Below are 16666 nucleotides of genomic sequence, written 5' to 3' on the forward strand. Positions count from 1 at the left end.
GGGTTAAAACTAGAAGGACCTGGCACACAGACCACTTTATTGAGCTAAAGTTGTCTGGGTGCCCAGAGTGGTCCTTTAGGCATCTTTTAGATCCAAAGATTCCATCGTCTTTTAGCATAAGCAGACTAGCTGAAGATATGGATTCCAGGATAAGGCAAAATGTTTAGTATGTAGGGTTTTTTTGTATTCAAAAGAAAAAAAGGTTCTCTAATGCTAACAGAGGAGATATTCTGGTATCAGGCCTGTTGGGGATGATTGTGTTCCACCTTTCACACCGAGCATGCACATCTTTGTAACACGTCAAAGCCATTCCCGATACGTGACTAGTATAGGCAGAAAGTGGGAAGAGGCACCTAGCATGCATATTCAAGGACAAATTCTAAGGAAAGGGTTTGAATACTGCTCGAATGCACCCAACGAAAGCCAAAAGAGCCCTGAAGCACAACACGTGCCTTCACCATGGGCCCGGTACAAAAATAAAAACGTGATATCTCGCCTATCCTGTCCCTTGAGGGAAAGGTCGATACTGGCTCAGTTTTATAGTATGGGAGGAAGAATTATTATGTCAATTATGTATGCCAAAAATCTATTTCTGTCCTTCTCTGGGAAACAGCTGCAAAATTCTCATGTGCTTACTGCTGCTATACGTATAGAAAATACCTGTATAAAAGCATCAAGCCTTAGGCCACTGTAACTCAAATACATTTTTCATTAATTTACCCTTATTAAAAAAAATTAAGAGATGACAATCACATGAAACAATTTTATTATATATCTGAGAGGCTCTATGTAAAAATCTTCACTGCATGCAGTCCTTTTCATATGATTTCTAGTCAAAACATAACACCTGTCCCAATAATTTCCAAAACTATTCCCAACAGGTGACATTTTAGTAGGATATCTTATTTGACTGATTTACCTCTTCTTGTCCCTTCTTCCCTATGTGTTGCATTCCATTTCATGCAGGAGCTTGTTTCAAATACTCCACTCCCCCAAGCTCACACAGGGCTGCTGGAAGGTGTATGTAGAGAAAGGAAGGGGGTGTTAAGTGACAGGAGACAGAAGAGTCAGTGACTCTAGAAAATTAAGCAGAGGCAGCTTTCACTAATTGAGAACACCGCATACAGACAGACTCTTAATCTTAGGTAAGCCAGCCTGTGAAATGAAGTGTGTGATGAATACCTTTACTGAATGAACGTGGAGGGGAGTGAGTGGTATGTTACGGGACCTGTTGATCATGTCAGGCGGGAATTTAGGCTTCAGCATTAATATTGTTAGAGATGAGTCACTGGCTTATTAAGGACCATGTGTATTAGAAAATATCTTTTTTTTGCATGTGCTAAATAAAGATCTTGAGGTCTAATGACTGAGAGCAGGAAGGAGGGAATCACCTTAAATAGGCTCAGCAACAAGTCTGTGTTTGAGGACTATGAAGAGAGGAATAAGGCGAGATAAATGAGGATAAGAATATATATATATATATATATATATATATATATATATAAAATATATAATTTAGTTTTCTTTTTTTGTTTTTCATCTCATACATTACATTTAAATTACCTCCAGTTGACAAAGTTAAAGGGGCACATGGATACAAAACTACCTTCTCCAATGTCTGAATGTTAACAGCTTAAAGTTGGTGTGACCATTATTTGCAACCACTATAAATCAGACAGAAAAATACTTTAACATTTATAGTTTCACTGCATAGGAAGAGAAACTAAGGCACTAGATGTAATTATATGGTATGTATTATATTTCTGTCTTATCTAATATTAAACAACAGTTACCTTAGTATTAGAACATGGCTTACATTAGCAGCAGGTGCTAATATTGCAGGAAGAAGCAGGTTTAGGCACCAACAAAGAACACTGCTTATCTGCAACCATCGCTGACGTCAACAAAGTATTCTCTTCCCGACTAACAGGGCAAATCTCACAAAGAGACTTTTCAGGCACAAGAACACAGAATATATTACTGAACTGAAGCAACGAGGTGAATCACGGAGAGGGTTGATGCACTTAACTGGGAACTGTAGAAACATGATCAGGCCAAAGCAAACACAAAAACTGCTAAATAGCAATTTTGTGAAGAAAAAAAAACAACTATATGACGAGGTAAACTTTATAGCAGCTTCACACTTGTGTTCTTTATCTCCAAAAGTGATAAACACAGAAAGATTTATTTATGTTCCCACCCACTTGGGTTCTAAAAAAGTGTTCCACGTTCACATCAATTTGGCCAAAACAACCAAGCTGGAAAAAATTCTCATCTGTTTTTCCAACTTGACTACATCTGTAATACTCTTCAGTTTTTGACTTAGTGTCTAAAACCCTGTATGTAAACTATATTATGCAGTGGGGAGATATATTATACATTATAGCTAACAGAAAGTAAGGCAATGTTCCAAACGTGGTGCAATCATTAAGGAAACCAGTGGAATGCTCCTGGTGATTCTATAGTGACTGAGACACTTTATGAACTTTGACTGCTTTATAAAAATCCCCAGGTAATGTTCTAAGCAGACCTTGAAGTGGAGCTTATTCAGTAATTTTGCACGGATAATGTGGAAGCGTAAATTCCATATTATAAATGCAGGAGAGGAGGAGACCTCTGGGTGCCAAGGTGAGACCCAGTTTTTGTAACGAAAATAAATACATTTCCAAAGATTCCACACAGCATCAAATCAAGGGGGAGAACAAAAACACATGTCCAGCACTCTTTAGGAAATTCCACCTAGAAAAGATTTTACTATTAAGGCTATCATTAAAACTGAAATCAGTTAGTTTAGATAAAGAAAACCATGTTCTTGGATAGAACAGTGGCTTAAAGATAGAATGCAGAAAGTAGATGTAAATAAAACATTTTCAAATTGGACAAAATTGATAAGTGGAGTTATTCAGGGTCCTCTTTAATCTGTTTATAAATGATCTTGAAGTGGGTTTGTCGGTGTTCGCAGATGACACAAACCTAGGTTCATAAATTCTCTACAGATGGAGTTGGATAAAATTGGGAACTGGGCAAGCAAGTGGCAGATGAGATTAAATACAGATAAATGTAAAGACATGCATTGTAGAATAAGGAAATCACAAGCTACTTATACATTAAATGGGGTTGAGTTAGGTATAACATTAAATTAAAAGTACTTGGGAACAATTATAGATAATAAACTAGACAACAGTATGCAATGCTGGTCTGTCTTGCAAAAGCTAGTAAGGTGCTTTCGTGTATAAAAACGTGTATAGTTTCACGTTATCAAAATTATCAAAATATAGTTTTGCCTCTTCATCAATGGTATTATCCCACCTTGAACATGCAGTTCAATTTTGGGCACCAGTTTTAAAGAAGGATATTGCAGAACTAGAAAAAGTGCAGAGGAGATCTACAGAATTAATTAGGGGGATGGAAAACATTAGTTATGAGGAAAGGCTAGAAAAACGGAATTTGTTTTCTTTAGGAAAACGTGCCTCAGAGGCCAAATAATAGCACTATACAAATATGCATTATAGGGTCACTGGATGAAAGGCGTATTTGCTTACAGCAGAGGAAAGGGTTCTTTAAAGTAAGAACAATAAAGATGTGGAATTCTCTGCCTAAGAGGTTGTCTTATACGATTTTATATATATATATAGTGAAAAAATAGCGTCACTCCAAGGTTTTCCAAATCAAAATCTTCTTTATTCTGATAAGTACATCAACGTTTCAGCTCCCCTAAGGAGCTTTCATCAGGACACTCCTGATGAAAGCTCCTTAGGGGAGCTGAAACATTGATGTACTTATCAGAATAAAGAAGATTTTGATTTGGAAAACCTTGGAGTGACGCTATGTTTTCACTTTATATTATCTAGCAACCAGAGCACCAGGTATTTACTACTTTTGATTGGAGTGCAAGGGTTAAATATATATATATATATATATATATATATATATATATGTGTGTGTGTGTAAATGGGCTGTAGATATAAGGAGAAATTTGACTAAGGAGTAAAGTAGGATTTTAAAAAAAATTTGTTGTATAATTAGAAATGGATACAACTGTGTTTTTTGCCATCTTTTGGATGAACAGTATAAAAGAATGGGTTTCAAAGATTAAACTTGTAATTTAACTATATCATTTACCTCCACTGAACTTCTCTTCAGTGTTTACTGAGCAGAAGTAAACAAACGGGTTAAGGGTTACTCCAAACACCATGACCACTTCCTTGATTTGAAATAACCATGGTGGTAGGTGCATGTATGTGCAGTGTTTCAGCTTGAAACATTGCCCATACTGAGTAATCTGCACTTTTGTGCTTGGAGCTAGTTACAACCCCGCACACGTGACTTAGGCAGCCCGGAACTCTAGTTCTAGATTGCCTAATGTAAATTCTGTGCATGTTTTAAGTTCTAGATTGCCTAATGTAAATTCTGTGCATGTTTTACATCTGTTGTCAGCACACATAGTGCCCTGGCAACAGACGTAAAAATCTTGTCCCTTGAAGGCAGAGCACTCTCCCCTTGCTTTAATGAAGCCCTTCCCTATCATCTCCATAACATTTTTATTAATCTTCCCGCTCTCTTTCCTGACTCTGTCTCGTTACAACCTCCCTTTGTTGGCACACAGTGCGCACATAGTTGGTTAAATGGTCAAATCAAATACTTCTCTATGAGAAGAACCAGGCAAGTTATAACTTTAATTTCTAAAGTATAAAAAAGTATAAAGTATAAAAACAGTGACATTAAAAAAAAATTGTAGTAAACCTTTAAAAAGGTGACAGTCTATGTTTAAAGTGTGAATGAGATTGCATACAATAGCTAGCTGGTAAACCAGGGTTGTGCCTGGTTTTATTGTTTCAATATGTGTGTAATGAATGAAAACACTATGCAAAAACAGAAACAATAACATTTTCAGTAATTAAACAAATAGTCTATGACATTACAAATCAGTCATAAAAAAATAAAAATAATTGAGTAAACCGGATAATTGTCTGGAGTGCGCAGAAACAAAATTCAATGGAACAAAAAATAAAAAAATAAAAATAAAAGTGTTTTAATATCATATTCCCTCCAATGAAAGGTCTATATTTACTTACAGAACAATATGTACATACAGAAACATGTAAGTGGAAAATAATCTGAGCGGAGATGCCTGTAATGGGAATATTGTATATTTCCTGAGGTTAACTGACATGGGAACTCTTGTTAGTTCACAAACCTGTCATTGTCTCATAAAGGCCTAAATAGTTATTCGGGTTACACAAAAAAAGGTTTCTTTATATCTACTATTCAGCAGCTTTGTTATGTAACAGGAGCAGAGAAGGTGAAGATTCAGGTAAGCACATTAACCCCTTCAGGACGGAGTCAATAGTGCACGTTCTGATCAAAACAAAACGTAAACAAAAACTAGAATTTGCGCTACATGTCTGTTCAACCGTAGTTCCCCTCTTTCAAATTATATGCACCCACACTTATTATATATCATTTTGTTCAGGAGAAACAGGGCTTTAATTTACCATTAACTATTCATATATGGAACATAATTCATTATGAATAAAATTTTAAAAAAATGTGAGAAAATAAGATTTTTTTTACAATTTGTATTTCCGTCTGACATTTTAGCTGTGAATGCCATAATACTGTTAGGTTTTACTGCACAAAAATGCACATATTTGTAATCAGCGATGTCTCACGAGTACAACAGTATCCCCCATTAACATGTTTTAGGGCGTTTTGGAAAGTTACAGGGTCAAATATAGAACGTTCCATTTTCAAATAGAAATTTGCCAGATTGGCAATGTTACCTTTGAGACGGTGTGGTAGCCCAGCAATGAGAATTACCCCCATAATGGCATACCATTTTAAAAAGTAGACAACCAAAGGTATTGAAAGTGGGGTATGTTTAGTCTTTTTTAGTAGCCACTTAGTCACAAACACTGGCCAAAGTTAGCGTTCATATTTGTTTTTGTGTTAAAAAAGCAAAAAACGAATATTTGGCCAGTGTTTGTGACTAAGTGGCTACTAAGAAAGACATGGGAGCATTTGAAGATAAAAATATGAGGATAGACGAGTTGTCCTAGTTAAAATAAAAGTTAGTAGTAGGGGGACCCAGCAGACAGATCTTGGGGTTGGATAAAGGGAAAGAACATCGTAACGCCTCTAGAAATAGGAATTGAAAGGGAAAGGGAAAAGAAGGGCAGAACAATTAGAAGGATGGAGGGAGTATAATAAAGAATAAAATGCCGACTATCCTGGTCCAGGGTCCTGCGACGGCAGCAGGGATAAATATGAAGACTGTACACAGAACTTCATATTATGGATTGAATGTGGCAATAGAAAGTTGGAGTTTCACCAGGAGGTCCAAATATACAGGGCCGACTGGCGAAGGTATGAGTGGATTCGAGTGTTGGATGCTATCTGAGGGGAGGCTAGAGGGGACGAGGGTGTGGGGAGAGCTGCGGTAGTATGTCATTAAACATACTATCTATTAACACAAGGGGCTTAAATTCAGGTCAGAAAAGAGGCTATTTGTATAAATTACTGATTGACAGTAAAACAGATATTGGTTTTGTTCAAGAAACACACTGGTCTAACTCTACGCCTAAACTATGGAACTACAAAAAATTCCCAATGGTCCATAGATCTAATTTGGTAGGAAAGAATAAGAAAAGAGGGGTGGCAATTTTTTTTTCAGGTAGCTTGAAATATGAGCTGATCTATGAGGAGACTGACCCTGGCGGTAGGTTTCTTATAGTGATGGTTCGAATCAATGATATTTTGTACACTTTAGTAAATGTTTATGCTCCAAACCAATCTCCATACAGATTTTTGGGAAATCTGATGCAAAAGATTGACCGCGTATCGTCTGGCAGCCTAATCATCGGTGGGGATTTTAACTGCATCATAGATAATAAAATAGATAGGAATAGAACTAAGCCCGTTCACATAGACGGCAAGCAAAGAACAGGTTTATCAATGATGCAGACTATTTTGGCAAAAAACTGTTTATATGATTGCCTGGAGAACGTCTAATCCAGAAGCGAGAGATTATACGTTTTTTTCAAATGTTCACCAGACATATACCAGAATCGATTACTTTTTGGTAAAATCCGAAATTTTGGAGCGAGTTAAGAAGGTGACAATTGGACCTATAACATGGTCCGACCATGCACCTGTAAGTTTAGTCATAAATAATAATGCTGAATATAAATGTAGAGATAAATGGAGACTAAATGAAAATTTACTAAAATCAGAAACTAATGTAGAAGAACTGCGCACTCAGACTAGAGAATTTTTTGAAATTAACGATACAGGGGATGTCTCCAATGCCATGCTATGGTGTACTTTTAAATCATATATGAGAGGATGCCTCATAAAAATGGGCGCCATTATAAAAAAAAGAAAGGAAAAGAGCTTAACGAGCTTTATATTGATCTGGCAAAACAAGAACGCTTACATAAACTCACCATAGATTATAAAATTTTGGAGGATATTAAAGAGATTAGGGGAAAAATATTAGTAAGAACTCAAGAAAAGATTAACAAAGCTATGTTAATTCTAAAACAGAGATGGTATTATGGAAACAATAAAACAGGGAAAAGTCTTTCAAATAAATTAAAAAATAAAAATAAACTTCAATCTATAAACTATATAACAGTTGGAAGTAAAAAAATGCTTTCTCCAACTCAAATAGCTAAAGCATTTGAAGACTATTATAAAAGCCTATATAATATAAAATTTAATGAGCCATCTGAGGGCGAAACAAAACAGTTTCTGGATAAATTGAGCTTACCAAAAATATCTATGGAGAAATTGAGTCAATTAAATGCCCCATTTTCCATTCAGGAGATTAGTAATACCATTAAAGCACTAACAGCAGGCAAAGCACCAGGCCCAGATGGCTTCTCTTCAATTTTTTATAAAAAACTAAGTGATATAATTTCTCCATATATATTAAGAACATTTGAAGATTTTGCTAATCATAAAGCCATTCCAACGGAATTACTCCAGGCCTCTATAATACCAATTGCTAAGATAGATAAGGACCCTACGTACACTTCGAACTATAGACCAATTTCTCTTATTAATTTGGATATTAAAGTTTACTCTAGAATTCTGGCTGATAGACTTAAACAAATCATACCCAATATCGTACATTTAGATCAGAGCGGGTTTGTAGAGGGTAGGGGCACATCTGATAACATTAGGAAATTACTGAATGTCTTATATCATGCGGACCAAAGTTTGTCTCCCTTTGCTATGGTTACCCTCGATGCCGAGAAGGCCTTCGACCGGGTTAACTGGAAGTATTTGGAAGAAGTACTGAGGGCCTTCGGCATCGAGGGTTTCTTTAAGGAGTGCACAATGGCGTTATATAAAGATCCTCAAGCCAAAGTATCAGGATACATGTTTCAATCAAATTGGTTCCCTATTAGAAACGGGACGCGACAGGAATGCCCTTTGGCACCCCTGTTATATATCCTTTCTATAGAACCGTTGGCAGCTGCGATTAGACAGAACAATGACATCAGCGGGCTAAAAGTGAATAAGATGGAGAACAAAATTGCACTATATGCAGATGATGTTCTATTGACCCTTGCAGATCCTATTAGATCTATCCCAGCCGTATTTCAGCTTATTAACGTGTTTGGTAAACACTCAGGTTATAAAATAAATATAAAGAAAACTAAAATCCTGATAAAAGGCCTTAGTGGACCAGGTGTAGACAAACTCAAAAAAGATTTTAAGTGTGACTGGGAAGCAAGGAACATAAAATATTTAGGGGTAAAACTATCTCTAGACTATAGAGAAACTGGAGAACTTAATTATACAGACATTGCCATCCAATTTAGGAACATCTTAAAAAACTGGAAGGGATTGGAACTTTCTTGGTTGGGAAGGATTGAAGCAGTAAACTTCTATCTCCTTCCCAAGTTGACATTTTTATTTAGTAACCTCCCGTTGAGGGTGTCATGCCAGACGATACGCGGTCTTCAAAGGCAATTATCAAATTATATTTGGCAAGATAGGAGACCTAGAGTCTCATTGGAAATACTACAGAGAGACTGGAAAGAAGAGGGGATTTGTTTCCCAGACATACAGAAACTATATATGAACAATATGGTAGCACACCTAATTAAGTGCGATAATTTTACAATGTCTAGACCAAATTGGTTAGACATTGAAAAATCAGATCTCTGTGACATTGAACCTCTATTTCTCTGGTGGTGCGACAGTGAATTTTTAAAAAATATAAGATCTAGTAATCCGATGAACAATACAATGATTTACATCGTTAAGCACTTGAAAAAAAAATACGGAACAAAACACATATCATTAAATGCCCCTTTAAGAAGCTTAAAACTTTACATAAAGGATATAAATATCCAAGAATGGGAAAATTGTGGAATAGTAAGAATAGCGGAACTTTTAAACAATAATAAAATGTTGCCATTTCCAATATTACAGTCTAAATATAACCTCCCTTTGAAGGAAATATTTAACTACTTAAGAATAAAATCCTTTACTATGGGAAAAGTCCTTTTGGAAACTTTTCCAATTGACCAGTTCGTAGAATTCCATTATAAAAAAAAAAATTGCATCCAGATTTAATCAATTCCTAAGAAGTCAAAGGCAAATAGATAAAGCGCCAGCAATGAGTAAATGGGAGCAAGAACTTCATTTTTCATCCTCTGTCGAGGACTGGATGTTGGGTTTACAAGCAGTAAAAAGATATATACACGGGGTGAATATACAGGAAGTGTACTTCAAACTAGTATACCGCTGGTACTTGGTGCCTACTCGCCTTCATAGATTTCAACCCACACTCCTACCAGATTGTTGGAGATGTGGTAGGGAGTTAGGTTCATTCTCCCACATCTGGTGGGACTGTGAGGAGTTGAAACCTATGAAATTAACCCTAGCGGAATTGGTAGACTTTATGTTTGAGATTCGGACTGTGATTACGCCTCAAATGTTTTTGTTTCATCTAGATCTGCCAAAAAGTAATATAAAACTAAAAATTCTTATGATTCACATCTGTATGGCAATAAAAATTGTTATGTCTAGAAATTGGAGAAATATGGGTGCGTTAAACTGGCATGATATATGTACACAGATAGATTACCAACGCAGCATGGAAGCTGGGATAGCTCTAAACAAGATATCTAGAGAAAAATATAATGAAGTCTGGGTCCCTTGGGTTAGATATATTAACTATAAAACTCAACCCCCCCCGCCCCCCTTATAGATAGCTACCCGTAGGCAGTAGTGAAAATGAGATGTACGGATAAGATGAAATGAATGTATGGTATGTTTGTATGACTGTAGATACAGCAGAAACTGGTATATGTTTATTGTATATTTGAAGCACGGTCCTACTGTTATCCACATTTTATTGTAATATAACTTTTTGTACTGTGTTTAAAATTATAGTTGAAAGCTGTATCTGTACTTGAATGAACTTTTTAAAAAAACGTAAATAAAGATTTATATATATATATAAAAAAAAAAAATTCTACGTGTATACTAATGTAATATTTTATGTAATTATATGTATTTATCTATATATATATATTTGCGGTTATTTGCATTTTATATATAGATAGATATATACAGAATGTCATTCTAAGTGTATTTTGTTACCAATATATATATATTAATAACAAAATACAGTTAGAATGAAATTACATATGTATATATAATTTATATTACATTTTGTTTGAATATTTTATTTATTAATTTTATTATTTTATTTATTTATTATTGTAATTATACGTATTTATATATATAATATATGTGTATATATCTATTATATATATAATATATGTATATTATATATATGTAACGTCATTCTAAGTGTATTTTAATACTAATATATGTACTTATATTAGTATTAAAATACACTATGTATGACGTTAAATATATATAATATACATATATATTATATATATAATATATATACATATATTATATATATATATATATAAATACATTTGATTTATTTTTAAACATGTTTAATATATATTTTTTATACTTCCCACCAGCAGGGGGACTGTCTAATATTTTAGACAGTCCCCCTGCTGGCAGATCCACAGCCAGCTATAGGGGGCCATGTGATCGCTCTTTGAGAGCGATCACATGGCCCCCGGGGGCCTGATTTGCCGTGGGAGGGCTGCCTGGGCTGTGAGGCAGTCCTCTCGAAGCAGAGCGCCGGGAAGGTAAGTAACCCGGGCGCTCCAGGGCTTAAAGCCGTTACGGCGTGCTATGCCGTCACAACGGCTTTAAAGCCCACTTAATCCGTGACGGCATAGCACGTCGTAACGGCGGGAAGGGGTTAAAGGAACACTATAGTGTCAGGAATGCTAGTGCTAGTGTGACTGTTTAGGTAACCGGCCCGCCTTAGATCATTTAGGAAAGATAGTTTACACACTTTTTTCCCCGTGCTGTTACAGTCTTGCCGAGGCTGGCTCTGCCAACATGGCTGTGATTACCAACCTTGATGATCTAAACCCATCTAATGCTTTTTCATAAGAAATCATTGGGAGGCTATTACGGATGCGCAACAAAATGCAGCACTGCGACAATTAACATTCTCACAGAGATGCATTGAATCAATGCATCTCTATGGGGAACTTTCAGTGCCTCCATGCAGAGTGTGGAAACGTAGAATGCCAGTGCTGCACAGGAATCATCTCTAGAGGCCGTCTGAGTGACTGCCACTCTAAGAAGGCAGCGTTTACATTGAAAAACCTGCAGGGATAGGCAATAGACACCAGAACCCTTACATTATGCTGTCGTTGTTCTGGTGACTATAGTATGCATTTAATAGGGAAAGGCCATGAGGTAGAGTTGGTGTATAGATACAGTAATCTAGGTATCATTATTGTTTTTACTGTAAAGAACGCTTTCCTGTAAGCGCAAATGCCCTTATTTATTTATTTGTTTATAAAATATTTTACCATGAAGGATACATTAAGATTTTTCTCGTTTTCAAGTATGTCCTTAGTCCACAAAACATTGCATTGATACAATAGGGTACAATAAAGTACAAAAATAATATTAATACACAATATGTACAAAATTTAACAAAGAACAGGTAGGAAATACATAATCAACCATGACAGGTGCATTCTGTTTTGAGATATGTAGAGAGGGATCTCTTAAAGGATTTTAGGCTTGGGGAAGATTTAAAAGTGAATTGGAGGTCATTCGATAATTGCGATGCTCTATAGGAAAAGGAGGATCGAGCTGCTTTCTTTTTGTATTGAGGTAGAATAAAAAAAGTGCTGGTACTGGATCGGAGGTTATAGGAGGTGGAACAGCTGGGAAGAGCATTCTGCTCAGGTAGGGTGGGAGCTTCCCAGAAAATCTCTTAAACACAAAGCTGGAAAGATGAAGAGGTGAGTCTGGATTCCAGCGACTGTAATTACATTGTAGCACAAATTGGCAGAACGAGTTATACAATGTATTAAGTTTATTAAGATGGGTTTGCAGTGCAGGTGCACATACTACATCCCCATAATCAGTGATTGGCATCAGCATTTGCTGTACGGCGTAGGCAGGATTTGTTTCTGTACAGGGCACCTAGTTTTGGATAAAGTTTAGATGCAAGTTTTTCTATGTGGAGGCCAAAAGATAGATTGGGGTCTAACAACATACCCAGGTATTTGAAAGAGTGGACTGCGATCAGTGTGCTATTTGATTTTGTTTTGATGCATAGACGGGAATTTAGTCATTTGTGTAATTTTGGTATTGTTGCAAAGATTAGTGACAGTTTTGTCAGTGTTTGGGAAGAGTTTGTTTTTTGTGATCCAATTTTCTACCTCTGTGAACTGGTCTTGGAGCACAGACTTAAGCTGCGGTAGATCAGATTTGCTTACGTAGATTACTGTGTCGTCTGCGTACACGTGTACATTTGAGGATGTGCAGACATTAGGCAGATCATTTATAAATAATGTGAATAGTAGGGGGGCAAGAATGGAACCTTGGGGAACACCACACGTGACTGGGAGAGGGAGGAGGTCGCTGTCAGAAATAGATACATATGATCGAAACCAGGTTAGCATACGATCACCAGTACCTGAGTTTTTTAAGTTTGTGCAGTAGAATGTCGTGGTCTACGGTGTCAAAGGCCTTTGCAAAATTAAAGAAAATAACTCCAGTTAGTTCTTCTTGTTCCATGCCAGTTTGGATGTGATTGCAAACTATTAAGAGGGCAGTTGTAGTGGAGTAATTCGGGAAAAAACCTGATTGATTAGGAGTCAGATAGTTAGATAGTTGGTATTACTCACATAGTTGCGTATGGACGCATTTTTCTAAGACTTTTGACAACACTGGGAGTAATGATATAGGGCGATACTTAGAAACCAAAGTAATGTCACCACGTTTGTGGATAGGCACTACTCCTGCAGTCTTCCAAAGTTTGGGTATGTATCCAGACACCAAGGATTTGTTAATTAGGGTTGTGACAGGTTTAGCAATTGCTGGCGCACTGAGCTTCAACAGCATTGCTGATCAGGTCCAGACTGGTTTTTCATTTTTAGATTATTAAGGTGTTTCTTAATAACACTAATAGGTACAGGTCTAAAATTGAACTTCTCTATATTGGTGTGACGGACCGACTGCACCCCGACCGGGTACCTCCGTCCTAATACTGGTGAGTACCATTAGCACTGCGCTGGAGCACCATAACCACTGCAAACCCCATGAACCGCCGCAGCTTAGTTGGGGTCTCGCCGTCTCCTACCCACCCTGGACCTACAACAAGGCTCCAGGTTCCGGTGGGTGAACTTCTCTCGTTACAGAGAGTCAAGTAGGAACAGCTCTTACAAGAGCTTAGTGATTATACTCAGGGGAGTATAGTGATTATAGCAATCCCCAGAGTGTAGTTCTCCTATCCCCCAAACATGGGCTGAGACTTCATGAAGGTGCAAGATGATCTGAGCTTTAATGGTTCAGGTTGGCTTTTATACAATTCTCCAGGCCAGAGGAACACCCCCTAGGCCTGATGGGGCACAGGAACACAAAGGACATAAACCAATCAGAACAAACATACAGTCTGTGACACGCTCATGTACAGTACACAATCCCTCCCCTCTGCTTGGGAGATAATTGAGTAAAGTCCTGTAAGTAACTCAATTATCTCCAGGCAGAAAAAACACATTTTCACAAAGTTCAGAAAGTACCCCAAAACATAACATACCCCCAAATGTTACAACCACGGATAGCCCTGATCTGGGTGAACAATATATCCAAAAATCACCCAGATCAGAGCAGGGGTTCAAACATTTAATGGAAGTCTCTTTTTGACCGGCCGCAAGCATGGCTTCATGTCCAAAATAATTCCAGAGAATTAGGCTGTGCAGCCGGTCTATTTCCAATAATAAAAGTGTACTTCAAATAGTAGAACATTCCTGCACAAAGTCAGGGTTGAAGTGTGTTCGGTAGATTATTTATACAGAACGGCGCTCTGTTCGTGCATATTTAGCCGAACATAGATGGAGGTGGAAGCCCCAGCAGTGTTCGTGCCGTTGAGTGCCTGATTTCATTTTCATGAACTCGACGGCAAAACACAGCTGACCGCGTTCGAAAAAACAAGATGGGCGCCTGCACGTTTTAGTCTATACGAACGGCGACCACCCAGCCGTTCGGCAATTTGGCTGTGGTTAACTCCCAGCCTGGAGGGTAAATGGGCTGCCCACTCCACTTGTGTGTGGTCCGACTGTTCGGCTGTTTGTTCTGTAAACGAACACCATAAGTAGAATCCATTCGGTAGCCCCATATACCGAATCGCAGAGGGGAAAAGGCATGAACAAAGCCTGTCCACAGTGCTGAAGCCAGGTCTAATACATGGGCCATAGTCCTGGGGCAAGAGGCTGGCAAACAAGCCCCTCCAAAAACTTGTGGCAAACTCATAGGAAAAGGGGAGTTTGTCACAATTGGGTCTTTGCAAATTTAGTGGGGCCTGATCCACATTTGTAGTTTCAGGAGGTGTGTAATTTATTAGCTTGGCAATCAGGGTGGTGGAGCATCCGACAAAATAATTGTTAAAGGAATTTGCTACTTCTAAGGGAAGTTGCAGGGTTTTGTTGTCCACTTTGACAGTGGAGGGTTGGGAGTGGATTGTGGGAGTTTGTAAGTTATTTATGACTTTCCAAAAGTTTCTAGGGTTTGATATGTTATTGTTTAGATTTTCACAGAAATATTGGGCCTTGGCTAATTTTGTTTGTTTAGTGCATATATTTCACCATTGTCTATATGCACAGTGATCGTTCATAGAGCCAGTACGCTTAAACGTAGCCAGTACGCTTAGGTTTAATCTGTGCCATGGGAGGTTCTTGATGTAATTTAGAAAAGATTCAAGATTACATTTTATTTGAAAGGACCTGGTGATTTAAAACTTGGGAGAGAATTTAGTAGCCATTATTTTGCACACGCAGTACACTAAGCAGTGGTCACTAAAAAACTGTTCGAATCCAGGAGGCAGGTGTTCTCTCTATCAGGAGAAGTGGAGAGAATCCAATCGAGCAGGGTATGGTAATGGCTTTTAATGTTTATGCGAGTTGGGGAGGAGATTAATTGTGTTAGCTGCAAAGTCTTAAACAGCAAGCAAGAAGTATTATTTTTAGGATTCAGCCAATCAATATTAAAATCTCCAAAGACCAACAGTTCACTATTTGGGTTTTGAGCTATAGTTTCACTAAGTAGATGGGCTATGTCAGAAAGGGAATGCACTGGGGAACTAGGTAGGCGGCAGATTCCTGCAACAATGATTGATTTACTGCATGGAATCTCAATTGTGCCAGAAAGGAAATCAAAGGTGGCAGGAGAGCTAAAGTTTTGTAAGTGGATGAACTTTATGGAATTGTCAAAATAAATTACAATGCCGCCTCCTCTTTTTGCTCTGTCATTTCGATGGCATGTATACCCATGTATTGCAATGGCAGAGCCAGGTGTTTTTGCGGTTAGCCACGATTCAGAGAGCAAAATGATTAGGGGCTTGTAATGTGAACACCATGCTTGCAGTGCATCGATTTTTGGTAGTAAGCTGCGGATATTACAGTGCACAAAGGAGAGTCCTATTTTAGCTGGAAGGCTATAAATGGAATCTGTTGGGGGACAGGGTTAGACTCTACATCATTTGCAAGGGCAAGTAACATGAGTAATAGGAATTTGGACATAATCTTACTTTGGTAGTATTGCAATTGAAGGTTGTTTTTTTTTTACTTTTGTGGGGTGGGGGTTGGAGGGCTTGATTGCAACACTCTCCACCAGCACTCATCAGATAAATTACAGCAACAAAGCAGGCCATGATGTACAAGAATTTGGTTTTCAGTTTGTGGTGAGTGGTACGAACATGACAAGAGTGTGAATAGTGTTACAAGGAATATTAACACTGTCAAATTTGGCATAAATAGGTTACAAATAATGTATATATGGTGAGGAAGTAGTATTTACAATACACATATGGCTAGGTACAGAACACAAACATAAATGCAGGAAGCACAACAGCGTGTGGATGATAATGAAAATGTTGATTGAAGCACTGTCTGCTGTTTTCCTCCTTGGGGAACTCCCTCGGTAAACTCCTAGGATTCAGGGTACTTATTGGAAGTTGGCACTTAATGAATAGTGGCACACAGATAGAATGTGGCATGTGCTCCCTACGGCCGTATGCTCCCCAGTG

At 37.6% G+C, this 16666-nt stretch overlaps 1 protein-coding gene across 1 annotated transcript in view; it reads left to right on the forward strand.

Annotated features, from left to right (window-relative positions):
* The first annotated feature begins 1043 nt into the window (after positions 1-1043).
* LOC134572222 (serine protease 23-like) overlaps positions 1044-16666 on the forward strand; it is a 29670-nt gene continuing 14047 nt past the window's right edge. Inside the window, exon 1 of the mRNA XM_063431041.1 lies at positions 1044-1145. The gene's annotated coding sequence lies outside the window, so the exon portion shown is untranslated. The remainder of the gene's footprint in view (positions 1146-16666) is intronic.

The sequence above is a fragment of the Pelobates fuscus genome, chromosome 9, assembly GCF_036172605.1.
Source record: "Pelobates fuscus isolate aPelFus1 chromosome 9, aPelFus1.pri, whole genome shotgun sequence".
NCBI classification, from domain to species: Eukaryota; Metazoa; Chordata; class Amphibia; order Anura; family Pelobatidae; genus Pelobates; species Pelobates fuscus.